At 35.1% G+C, this 12,852-nt stretch overlaps 1 protein-coding gene across 2 annotated transcripts in view; it reads right to left on the reverse strand.

The window, feature by feature from the left end:
* Nucleotides 1-2,917: 2,917 nt before the first annotated feature.
* The window catches only part of FIGN (fidgetin, microtubule severing factor), a 145,024-nt gene continuing 135,089 nt past the window's right edge, over nt 2,918-12,852 (reverse strand). For both annotated transcript variants that reach the window (XR_004804041.2, XR_007408531.1), the window contains 3 exons: nt 11,184-11,282; nt 9,830-10,073; nt 2,918-7,067 (listed from right to left, as the gene is read on the reverse strand). The gene's annotated coding sequence lies outside the window, so the exon portion shown is untranslated. The remainder of the gene's footprint in view (nt 7,068-9,829; nt 10,074-11,183; nt 11,283-12,852) is intronic.

The raw sequence follows: 12,852 nt of genomic DNA on the forward strand, positions 1-12,852 counted from the left end.
AAAGCTTAGAGAAGGTGAAGGACTAAACCATGTGGATGAGTGTTCTGAGAAGAGACAACAGTGTAAAAATTCTTGCAAGAGTGTACCTTGTGTTTATATATCAAGGTGGCTGAGCAGAATGAAAGAGAAGTAATATTAGATGAAATCAGGGATTTAACAGGGAAAAGGATAACTGAGGCTCTTACAGACTCCTGTTAAAGACTAAATTAAATGGAATATCATAAGAGGGTTTTGAGCAGGAACTGACATGATTTGAATTGCAGGATTTATTGAGATAAATGGGGGCAAGGTTAGAGTCAAAAATAATTTTTGAATGAATAAGTGAGTGAATGAACAAATGAATATGATTAAGGATACATTTCATAAAATTGAATATTTGAGATCGGAAATACCAACTGGGGGAGTCTGGAGGAAATCATAGAAGCTAGAGGCAAGTATAGAATGAAGGAAAAATTATGGCTAGAACATTAGGAATAACCAGACCAAGGGTCTACAGACAAAAAGGAATTAGTGAAGTTGGTAGAAAAGGAATAATGAGAAAGCACCGTGTTTTGGTATTTACTATATTTTTCATGTCCTTGGAGAGAGAAGTTCAATAGATGATGGACTAATCACATAATTTTTCTACAGAAGAAAACTTTACTTTGTTAATGAAAACAAACGAAAAAGATGGGAGGGTAACGTGAGTGGAAAGCTGTAGACCTCAGAGGAATTAACATTTTTCTACAGCTTGCATCATATGAGTAAGCCAATGAATTAATTTCATTATAATCATAATATCTAATTAAGTATTTTTATTAATTCATTAATGTTCATTGGCCATTCATATTTGCTAAAAATTCTGCCAGGAATTGATCTCTTCATTACAGTTCAACACATTTTGCTGGAGATCGGTAATGACAGTGATGTGCAATGCTATTTACCTATCTACAGGAAATTCTGGAAGATTCCAAAGAAATTAAGAGGTCAATATATCTGTGTAACTAATCAAAATAAAAAGGTTAAATGAAATATCACCGGCCTCTTATGTTTTTGTTGTATTTTATGTTTGAGCACCACAGTCTTTCCAGATATTAACCAAGGAGTTTGTAGGTAAAGGCAACAACAGTAACAAAAGCCAAAATGATATGATGAAGCAAAAAGAAAAGAGTAGAAGTGAAACAAAAAATCATATAATAATTATTAGAGTAGATGAACTGGAATTCAGGTCACATGCTATCTTAATTCTATTTACCTATTCGTATTTTCTAGGAAGTGTCTTATTTATAAATATGCATATAAGAATTTATAATTTTTGTTAAGGTCTTAAACATGTGTTAGTGTTCTCTGATTTTAGACTTCTAAATATAGAAGTTTTCTGCTTATTAGCTTATTAGCTTATTAGCTGCTTATTAGGTGTCTGGAGGTATGCTGGCCCATGTGACCTGTTACTATAATTTACTTATAAAATTGGTAGTCCCAGGTTTCACATTTTTTTTTATTGTAACACATTTAAATCTTTGAACTATAATATTGAATAAACTCTGGAATGACTTTGAGCTCTGGATGTTGAGCTTGGTAACCTTGAACCTCCCATAAATTGGAGAAAACCTCTAAAAGAGCCAAAACAAAGCTCTTGACTTTCTAAATATAACGTTTGTTTGACTCCCTGACTTAATTGTGAACTCTGTTGTTTTTCCTTGACTGGTTTGCCACTATCATTTGAAGTTAACCTTTTTTCTACTCAGTTGAAAATCATGCTTCAATGGATTAAAAGACAAAATTGCATTTCTTCTAATTAAATCTTTAAAAGTCTTTAAGGTGTGTCTTGAAAAAACAAAAACATTTGTGTATGTTAATTCTCCTAAATTATGATCAAGGATAATGAATCCCTCCTTTACCTGTTTGTCCTTCCTTTTCAGTCTGTTTGACAATAAATTTACTATGTTGCTTAAATTCGGACTTTAATTCTTTAGTTTTATCTCATCAATCTTCATTTTTATATTTTAGTCTTTCAAATCTATTTTTCATTCTGTGAATATGGCTTTTAAAAATAAAAAAGTTACACATGCTTATTGTAACAAAATAGATCAATAGAGATTGTTTTAAATAAAACACAAAAGTTCTTTTGCACTTTGCCTAATCCCAACCACTTCCTAAAAGGAGTTTTTCTGGGGATCCCTGGGTGGCTCAGCGGTTTAGCGCCTGCCTTTGGCCCAGGGCACGATCCTGGAGTCACGGGATCGAGTCCGGCGTCGGGCTCCCGGCATGGAGCCTGCTTCTCCCTACTCCTGTGTCTCTGCCTCTCTCTCTCTCTCTCTCTCTCTCTCTCTATCATAAATAAATAAATAAATCTTTAATAAATAAATAAATAAAAGGAGTTTTTCTGAAGTTTGGTAGTGGAATGATGTCATGTTTCTAGCCTGTTTTCTCTACGTATAAACATACATTCAAGGGCACCGGAGTAACTCAGTCGGTTAAGTGTCTGCCTTTGGCTCAGGTCATGATCTCAGTGGGAAGACTACTTTTCCCTCTCTCTCTGCCCCTCCCTCTCACTCATGCTCTCTCTCTCTCTCTCTCTCTCTTTCTCTCAAATCTTTAAAAAAGCATACATTCACATTCATGCTCACGTGTGTTCTACAGCTTGTATTTTTGAATTATTGTGTATGGCAAAACTAAACACTATTATTGAGAATGAGTGAAATGTTGAGTGGGTGAATGGGTGGATAAATAATAAATATACATATATTTCATGAAATACTTGAGTATTTCAAAAATATAGCTACCATATACCATAACTTATTTTCTCCCCTTTTTTTGTAATAGTGATTTAGTAAAATGGTTTTTTAAACATTTAAAAAAATACTTAAAGCCCACATTAGAAATTAAGCAGACTAACAGGTGACAAATGATAATTTGTATTTTTCATTTTCAGGAATATTAGGTGTCTTTTGCTTAATATTTATAAGCCAATTAGATTCAAAGTATAAGTGAAAAAATACAGTATTAAGAGAGATACAGATGATTTCATTAAATCATGTTAGCATTTGTAGCATGCCATTTACTGCCTTGGTGTAAGTAGATTGCTCTCACGTTACATAATTTCAAGTACAGATCCAGTGACTTCCACTGCAGTACTTTCTATAAAGAAACATGGGAAAATGTGGACACTGTTACTATGCTTTTGCTACTTATGAACAAATTACAGTCATTTGGCTTATAACATACATGTAATATCTCTTCAGGATTTATTCTATGTATATCAAAACATTAATTTTGAAACAGTAAGGTTCTGTAAGTGCCTGTGAATTCATAATACACAGGATGCCTTGCAACAAATATATATTCAGTTCCGAACATTATTGGTGTTTCCAATTTCAATAACTATAATATTATCACCTTTGGACTTTTATGGCATCTTTCATCCGTGGATCTTAAAGGGCTTTACAAACATTAATTCGCACAACATTCTTGTGAGGTACAGAAATATCATTAACCCCGTATTACAGATGAGGAAACAAGCGCAGAAAGGTTAATAATACATGCACCACTTTCTACTTGTACGGTGCCTTTGATTCAGGGAACTCTAAGTACCCTGGAACCTTTATTATGCCAGTAGAGAACAGAACTAGCACAGAATTATAGATTAACTCCTGGCAGACTTTTACCAAATAATACGTAGTTTGAGAAATCACCCCCATAGTATAGATCAATAGATACTATTGAGTTACATTCAAATAGTTTTCAGTTTAATTGGGAATCGTGAATTCAGATTTATCCTTAACTTTCTCTTTAGTTTTTCTCTCTAGTTTTACTTTTCTCTCTAGGTATGATTAGGTAATTATGCAACATGGGCAACAGACTATATAAAACTGTGTTTTGCATTAAAAAAAATAGCACTTCAGAAGTAATTAACATACAATGACATGATACCGGGTTTGTAGCTGTATGCTTTCTACGCGTTAGTGGTTAGTCCTTTATATTAAAACCAGAAAATAAGCAATTTAAGCATCATCATGTATTTTTATAGTCTTCATCATCTTTGTTAAATTTGTTAACGTCTAAACCAGTTTTAATATCTTCCTACTATGTAGAGCTCAGTCTTCAATATTCACATATTTGCAGTAGGATTCCCTACGGTTACCAGACAAGGGGCCTAGATCTGAGTCACCCACAGCCAGAGTTTTCTCTATCACTGATTTCTTCGTAAAAACACCAGCGCTCACGTTTCCAGTACATCTTCATACAACTTTCTTCTCATTCTTTTTACTATTGGAATTTACTGCGGGATCCTTTAGTATTATTCTTCTGCCTCCTTGCTTCCCCATCTGAGAAAGGTTGTTTATAGTTTTTGTGTCCTGAAGGACTCCAGGTCCTGTGCTAGGCACTGGGAACACAGTGGTATATGGGACAGGTGGGCTTAAAGGAGCTTATCATGTGGATGTGGAGACAGACATTAAAGAGGAAGTTGTAACTGTGTTAATTACATGACCATGCAAAATCTCTGTGGAAAAAAATGAAGTCTGTAAATGGTTAACCCACAGGCTGGCAGCACAGTATTTGCCTCACTTAAGAGAGAAGTGGAATTGTGAGACCCTTGTAGTGGTGATTCAAGGGAAAAGAAAATACCTTGATTACTTCATGACTGTCGACAGATTCTGAAAAGTGATCCTTGGCGTAGAGACCAGCAGGGTGGAGGAGCCGTGCTTAGTCATACAGGACAGGCTTAGGTTGACATATCTCAGAAGTACTTAAGATGGGCCTGGAGGGAAGCTAGGTGGGATGCTTGTGTCAAAATGTAGATAACTAAAATACCAGAAAGCTGGTACAGGAGAAGAAAATTATTTTTTTGCTTTTCTTTTCCTTTCAATATGCACGCATACTTGCAGAAAACCTCTCCTGGCCAGTACAGTTGCTTCTTCTTAGACTTACACACTGTCTTCCCTCATCATTGCTTTCTGGGAGTCTCCTCTCTGAATCTTTCCTTTATCTATTCCTTCTGCAGCCTGATCAGGCAATAAGGAGCTGGTGCTGAATGCTCCTGCCCCCCCCTCTTTCCCCTTTATATTAACTGACTTTCATCCCTCACAGGAGAAGGATTGCCACCGAAGGAGCAAAGAGTCTTCTAAAGACGTGGTTGTGGGTTCCAGAACAGTTTTGCTTCAGGCTACCACACTTTGCCTTAATTGTGCACAAGAGGACTTGGGATGATACGTAAGTACACATACGTTTGAAAGGAGCGTTGCTCACAATATACTTCATTGAGAGGTGGCAAGAACATCTCTGTTGATATGCCCAGATTTTCACATAGGCGCAGAGATTTTTCAATGTTACACTTCATCTCAACAAATTAAGTAGAAAGCTGTATTTGTTTTTAGGGACGGCTCTTCGGTATTGGCCTGATATCATCAGTAGGCTGAACAGTTTCTAATGTGATCGAAGTTAAGCCTTGCTCTCCTTTACAGGATTTGATAAACATGTTAAGTAGGCCAAAGAAAGAGAGATTGATGAATGGGACGCAGGTCATGTAGCCAGAGAGAGATGGAATAGAAGCAGACTCAGTTTGTGTTGCGGTGCTCTGTAGAAATGGGACTCAATCACAAAACAAGCTTAAACATGCCAACTTCAAAACCACACGGAGTTGGGTTCAGTCCCACTATAGCTACTCACGTATGTGTCCTAGTCCAAGCGACTTAAACTTTGAGCTTTGGTTTATTCATCCATAAAATAGGGTTAATATTACCTATTTGATATGACTATTTGGAGGCTTCAACTAGAGATGCAGTGTTATAAATAGTCCCCAAGGAAGTCATCATTTACTGGTTTTTATTTGTATGAAAACTATATAGCAGGGATACAGAAACAACTGTCATTCCCCTGGTCACACAGGGTTTCTAAATATGAATGAGATCAGTGCCAGTTTCTAATTCTTAATCCACTTTGCAAGCATAAAATAAATGTGCCCTAAATATTTATTACCAGTATATTGCATAGAGATGTATTTATTACCTGTATTTCTTTCCTGTATTTATTACCAATATATTGCATGAGATGTTTGCAGCTAATTCAGACTATTTATTGATGCAGCCTAAAGAATCCTGATATTCTGTATCTCAATCATCTTATGATCTAGCTTTCATCAAATGTAAATTACCTACCCAAGGTCACACAGCTAGTCAGTGCTAGAGTATAGAACAGAATATAGGTCTTATGACTTCTAATCTCAGGCCTTACCTACCAAATCACACAGCTTTTGAACACACTTAACAGGCTTATCATTTCCTAAGCTTGAGAAAAACCTCACTAATATTATTAGAACATTCCAGGTCTCCTTTTCCATATTCATTTATGTACACCGATCGGCTCATTCTTTTCAAATGCCAGGGATGTATTGCTCACTAGAGGAACTTCAGTACCCAGCAGTCTTTAATGTAAAAGGCAAACCTTTCCACTAATGAGCAGTTTGTCTAGTGTTCTTAACCTTATCAGCAGTTCTTCAAGTGATAAAGGCTTAACTATTATGCACCGAAAGGTGTTGATAATTCTCAATCTTCATGCAGAAAATGGCTATTTTGTCACTTCTTACAGACTCCTGTTAAACTTAGCACACTGCTTACAAATTACCTTTCCTGTTCTGCAAAGCAGTCAGCTGGAAGTATCGGTGGGCCGGCAGCAGGTGGAGCCTCCTCCTGACAGGACAAGAATGATACCTGCTGCTTAATAGAAATAGAACCATCTGCAGTTTAATGATGTAGACCTGTCCCAGGAAATGGACTGAGTTTAAAGACGAAGTAGAGCAAAGAACATTTTTTTTTTCTTTTTAATAGGGAAAATAAGATTGAGTATCAAGGACCATACAATTGGAATCGAAGGCTGGAGGTTTTATCAACTCAAACGTTAGTACATAGCACCTAGAATTATTTTATTCCCTTGCTTCTGGGAATCCCTAACCACGGTGAGCCCTGAAACGTGGGCTCACAGCTCAGAGGGCCTTGGTGAGCCCTGAAACGTGGGCTCACAGCTCAGAGGGCCTTTCTTCCTCAGGCTTCTGGAACTGAAGAATGCAGGACAACATTGTCTCCATGTTGCTGCAAGAGAAACAATAAAAGCTTGATCAGCTGAATGCTTAAATATGGCTGAATGTTTGATGAGATGAAGATGTAATTTTGTCTATGTTCCCTAAGGATCTGGATTAAATATGACTACAGGGCCTAATCAAATAGCTAGTCACTGAACAACGGTCCCAACTGCATTTTTCATTCTAGGCATGCCTTTCTTCCCCCTCCTCTCCTCCAAGTACATTACTTATTCACTGGTTTGTCAGCAGTGTGCATTATTAGCGCTTGAGAGATAAAACTTTAAGTGTTGCTCCCAATTAGCACAACAGTGACCACGCACCATGCTCTGTGCTTAATGCCTGCTCTCAGAGAGGAGCTGGTTTTGAAGGTCTGAGGTGGAGGAGAAAAAAAATGAAACAGCTTAAGCATTCATTTTGAGTGGAGAGACAGCTCCTATTAACATTTAACAGCATTTGTGCAACTTGGTGCGGAGGTTATGATGCAAATGAGGAGGAATTAAAAGTGGCCAGGGGTTTGTCATTGATGGATTGCAGTCTGGCGGTGTTCACACTTCTGCGGTGTCCATCAGAAGCGATTACTGTGTAATTAAACCTTATTTCTCTACTCTTCAGTGCATAATTACTTTGTGAATGTAACCATCATCTAAAAAAGCTACCAAAATGCTTTAGCATTTAGTCTAGCAGTCATTTCCCCAGCTTGTGTCAGATATAACCATCAGACAGTGCAAAAGAACTGTCACTTTTAATAAGAGGCAAAAAATTAAATGAAACAGTATGCTTATTACAGGAAAATTAGGCGTTCAAGTGGTAGAGTCCTTTTCTGCTATTTGCATAATTTATTCTTTTTTGTCCCTCACACCAGAAGCTTCAGGCAATTTTCTTCACATTTAAATAGATCGCACATTTAAGGCTACTTAAGGAAAATTATCACTTTGCATATTTTAATTGTTGTAAAGAAAGTGAATAGAAGAGGTCTGCAGCTTGGACTCTTGAGTCGGTCAGATGCTCAACTGTCTGATTCTGGAGCTCCCCACTGCTGCACTAGAGATAACCCTACAGTTCACAGCCATCCACTTGCATTTCATCAGCATGCAAATGCAGCTCCAAGCACTACAATAAGTGGATCTTTGATATTTACAAACTAGCCACTAATAACGAAAACGTAATTTGTTTGACATAACTTTAGATTTTCTTATCAGTGTGCTTTTTTTTTTTTCTTTTTAAGAGAAAAAAACCCTGATAAGTCCTTTAGGTTTAGAAAAACTAAGAGACAATCCACTGAAACTGGATAATGTCCTACAGGTTCTAGAAGTATGATATGCTGCAAAATCCTGTCAGTTCCTTTATTTTAGGAAGGCAGTCAACACTTGAAGTTCTTTTGTTTAATTTGAACTCACCTTTAATGAAATGAAAAATTCAGGTAAAAATTACAGTAAGAACTCTTTTCCCCATAAGAATCCCATCAAGTCCATGGTGTTTCAAATGAATGATTCAGTTACCAAGGGAAGGATGTAATGTTTCAGTGTTTATGTTGTAATTCAAAAAAGATGAGATCAACAGCACAGGGCATTGCAGAGCAAATGCTATAAATAGGCTCATGCTTGTACAAACTGTTAATTATGGAACTGGTGAAAAAGTTAAAAGGAGATTCCAATGAAAACTTTGATCAAAACATACTTGGCTTATTTATCGTACTTAAGTGGGTTAAAAAAATCTCAGTGGTATAATTTGCTTAGTTTTCATTACCAATTAAAAAAAAATTCCAAAGAGACAGAAAACTGAAGTCTTCATTTTGACAAGACAGCAATGCTTTAAAGTATATTAAGATGTGAATTTGATTAACTCAGCAACACTTTTGTTTAATTACAAACAATTATATGTTCCCTTTGGCTACTGGTCATTTTCATTTACAATGCCATTGTCCTCCTTAAGTGCAAATTCTTAACACTAATGAATGTCTGAGGGACTACAGTTAGCACACATTTGTAGACACTAAGCAAACATTTGTCTTTAAAAGTAAGTGAAGTAGGTCTTAGTTTACAAAAGCTATCAGTGTATGGCAAAGTAATATAAAACAATATGTTACAGAGACTACCAAAGGTTAGTATAAGATATTAACTGATAATTTAGAAAGAAACCTACTGTCATTTTGACCTGAGACAACTTTTAGTTTATAATCTTTGTTTTCTGAACTTTGAAATGTTATACGGCATCATTTAAAGAGTAATAAAAGGGTTTTTCTTTTATTACCTTCAAAACAATGTCTTAGAAATGTGTTCTTTTTGCTTATTGTTCTTACTTAAAATACTCGGAGAAAAATTAAGTAAATTCTGGGGGAAAAAAAAAAAAAACTAAAAAAATTTTAAGAGATCTTCACAGTTCTCCAGAGGTCATGTGCAACTGGTCTTTCGTAGCTGCTTCTAGCATATTGAATAGAAACGAAAGAAGTTTTTTTTTTTTTTTTTTCTGGCAGCATTCTTTGTATTACTGAGCATTTCGTTAAATCAATTGATAATTTCTCAGTTTGATTTTCTTCCTTTCCTCTTTTTTAATTTTTTTTTTATTTTTTGGACATGAGCTTTAACTGTGTTCCTTTAACACCCATTTGAAAGAGGCTTCACACATTCTTTGACTCTGCTCACCATGTTCTCCAGACTCCTACCACTGTCAAAATGACCATAGCCAGAAACAAGTGACCTCACAACAGAGTTGACTGTATCAGAGAATCAAATGCAGGGATGCACATTTCTGAACATACTATCCTGTGTTTACCTTTTGATATGGAATTGCTTGTTGTGATTGGAAACTGGAGAATATCTCTATCCCAGATGAGTTTCTTGAAGGCAGAAATTAGTATCTTCTTATGATATAACTTAGACCTTTAATAGTATTTCATAATGAAGGAGGGCCGGGTAATAGTTGAAGATGATGGGAGAAATTTGAAAGCGTATTTCTTCTAAGCAGTTGTCAAAGGTTCATTCATCTTTATAATATTCGTTTTAAAGTTTGCTTCCTTCTAGAAACAGGAAATAATGATAATACAGTAACTCATAGGTAGTGTGGTAGGGAATAATTGGCGAGTAAAGTCAACACCACCCTTATGGCATTCGCTAAATGCAAAGCGTTATCACAAATTTAACAACTATGACAATTTGCCTCAGCCCAATAGGTCAAAAGTGAAGTCCAGAAAGTTCTGGCACCCAATGTGGTATATTGTCACTCTAATTTTTAAGGACGCTGTCATGGTTTTTGAACGGCTAATAGTCATCTGTATAGTTAATCACTCTGACATATGTATTAGGTCAGTTGGGACTTTAGATAGTGTAATGTAGTGGTGAAGAACAGAATCAATGTACTGAGTTAAAAGTCTCACTCCACTATTTACTATCTACTGCATGTTGGATAAACTGCTAAATTTGCTGTTTCGGTTTTGTCCTCTGCAAAAATAAACATCTGCCTCACAGGGCTGTAGAAAAGATACAGTGAGATAGATAAAGCGCTCAGCACTGTGCCAAGTCCATAGTACATGTCTGAAAATGGTAGTTGTCATTAATATAACTATGACATGGTAAATTCACCTTTTTATATACATATCTCCAATAATGGAGGATTCACATTTTGCCTCATCTTAGCAAGAATGAAAATACTTTGAATTGTGAAAATCTTGAGTTTTTAAAATAATGTGAATCAAATTGATTATATATATATATATAGCTGTTTATAGTAGAGAGATTCTTAAATATCTATGAATGCATCCTACTAATAATCCATATTTTCCAAGCATGAAATTTATAATTGATTTCATTGGACTCTTAAATAATTTCTTTTAAATCTAAGCATTGTGAGACATTGTAGTGGAAATAGTATTACCCACTTGTTTTTCTTTTCTCTAGTTTGTTAATTTTTATGACTTTTTTCCCCTAAGAATAATCAGCCTTTCATTCATTGAGACTATGAATTTATAAACAATAAAACCCTTAAAATTGTAGATTCCCAGCCAAAAACATGTATTTATTAGATTTGCCATTCCAAAAACCTAACACCCATCACTGACATTTAACAACTCTTTCATATTCTGTAGAGGAGAGAAACTAGCTTAGAAGACTTTCCATCAAACTGCACTTACCAAAGCATTTCAAAAGGGTATTTAATTTTGCCTACTACCACTCTTCTACTCCTTAGTGTTGTTCATTGTCACATAAGTGGTTTCGTTTGCATTGTTATTCTGAAATATTAAGCATATTTTTTAGTTTGTTTTTAGGGAAAATAAAGATATTAGACCAATTTTAAGATCAATAAATAAAACACCATTTACTCCATGATAAAGCCCATTTAGTCTATTTCTATCCTTTCTAACCATCCTCACTCTCTATCACCCCCACTCCCACCTCCTTCAAACTTCTTTAAAGTCCAGGACTTAATACCAGGAAGAGTAAAGTGTATATATATATATATATATATATATATATATATATATATATATATATAAAGTAGCAGTGATATGATGAATCCACCTCCCAGAATTGGTATGGATGACATACATATTGGGTCAACTGGATTTTAGACAGTATAAAATTAATTCATCCAATATATATAAGAATATTTTTACTTAATTGCGTGAATTCAATCCTTTAGGAGGCACTTATCTGATCATCCACCTGTGTTTATCAGAAAGGAAATTATGTTTTCTAAAAATAAAGGAAATGTGTAGATATGCATCCTCCCAAGTTTACAAGCCACCTAGAGAATAGGTCATTGAAACTCTATGGCTTTGGTTGGAATGCAACCAGCACCAAGTGGTAATGTGAACGTCACTGTTAGGAAGAGGTTAGATAATCTTTCCATCTCAGTGGTCAGGAAAAACAATTTTATCATTTTAGCCGTTGACTTGAGGATCACTTACTTAAAATTAAAACTTAACTACTAAAGTATTGATTTATTAATAATCCAGACAACTTTTTAATGCAAGCTTTATTTTTTTTAGAGCAGTTTAAGGTTCCCAGCAAAACTGAGAGGAAATTACAGAGTTTCCATATATCCTGGCTTAATTTTAGGTCATTTAACTAGCATACACAAGGGTCTTAGAATATATTGTAGACTTAGGTTACCTTATAGTTGGTAGAAATTTTCTAAGGCTCACAATCACCGCTGAATTAATCATGTGTCTTTATTATTTACTCTTTACAGAACTGAGAGATGAAATGCATTTATAGTGAACTGAGTGAATATTTGGTTACCTAATATGATTTGTATTTAAATGAAGTCTTCTGGCATTATTTGGGATAATTTGGCTAAACATCAGGTGATATGATAATTAGGTATTTAATATAATGTGAATGTAGATGTCATTATGGTATTTTATTGGTTGTGTTATATTTTCATAAATTTTTTAATTGCAGATATTCACAAAAAATGGACTGAAATTGAAGAAAGGGTGAGGGTACAAGGGATGATCTAAATCATGTACGTATGTATTATCTTTTTATCACCTCGATGACTTTTATTTATTTTTATGACGTTGATTAAAGATCCTGGTTTCAAATTCAGTTGCACAGCATTTGGTAGCAATGTTTTTTGGAATTCAAACCTCTCTGCTTAAGTCATTGTTTAGAGCTAACAATGACTTAAAAGTAATTAAAATGAATTTTACAGCACTATTTTCCTTTTAATTTCTAGGTGGTAGCTAAATCACTTTTAGCTCACTAAGAGAACCAAGTAAGTCAGTCCCAGGCATTTTTTTTTTTTTTTTTTAATTTCCCACGAGATCTGTGGGGAGAAACTTTTCTACCCCCCTA

The sequence above is a fragment of the Canis lupus genome, chromosome 36 (assembly GCF_003254725.2).
Source record: "Canis lupus dingo isolate Sandy chromosome 36, ASM325472v2, whole genome shotgun sequence".
In the NCBI taxonomy this organism is placed as follows: domain Eukaryota; kingdom Metazoa; phylum Chordata; class Mammalia; order Carnivora; family Canidae; genus Canis; species Canis lupus.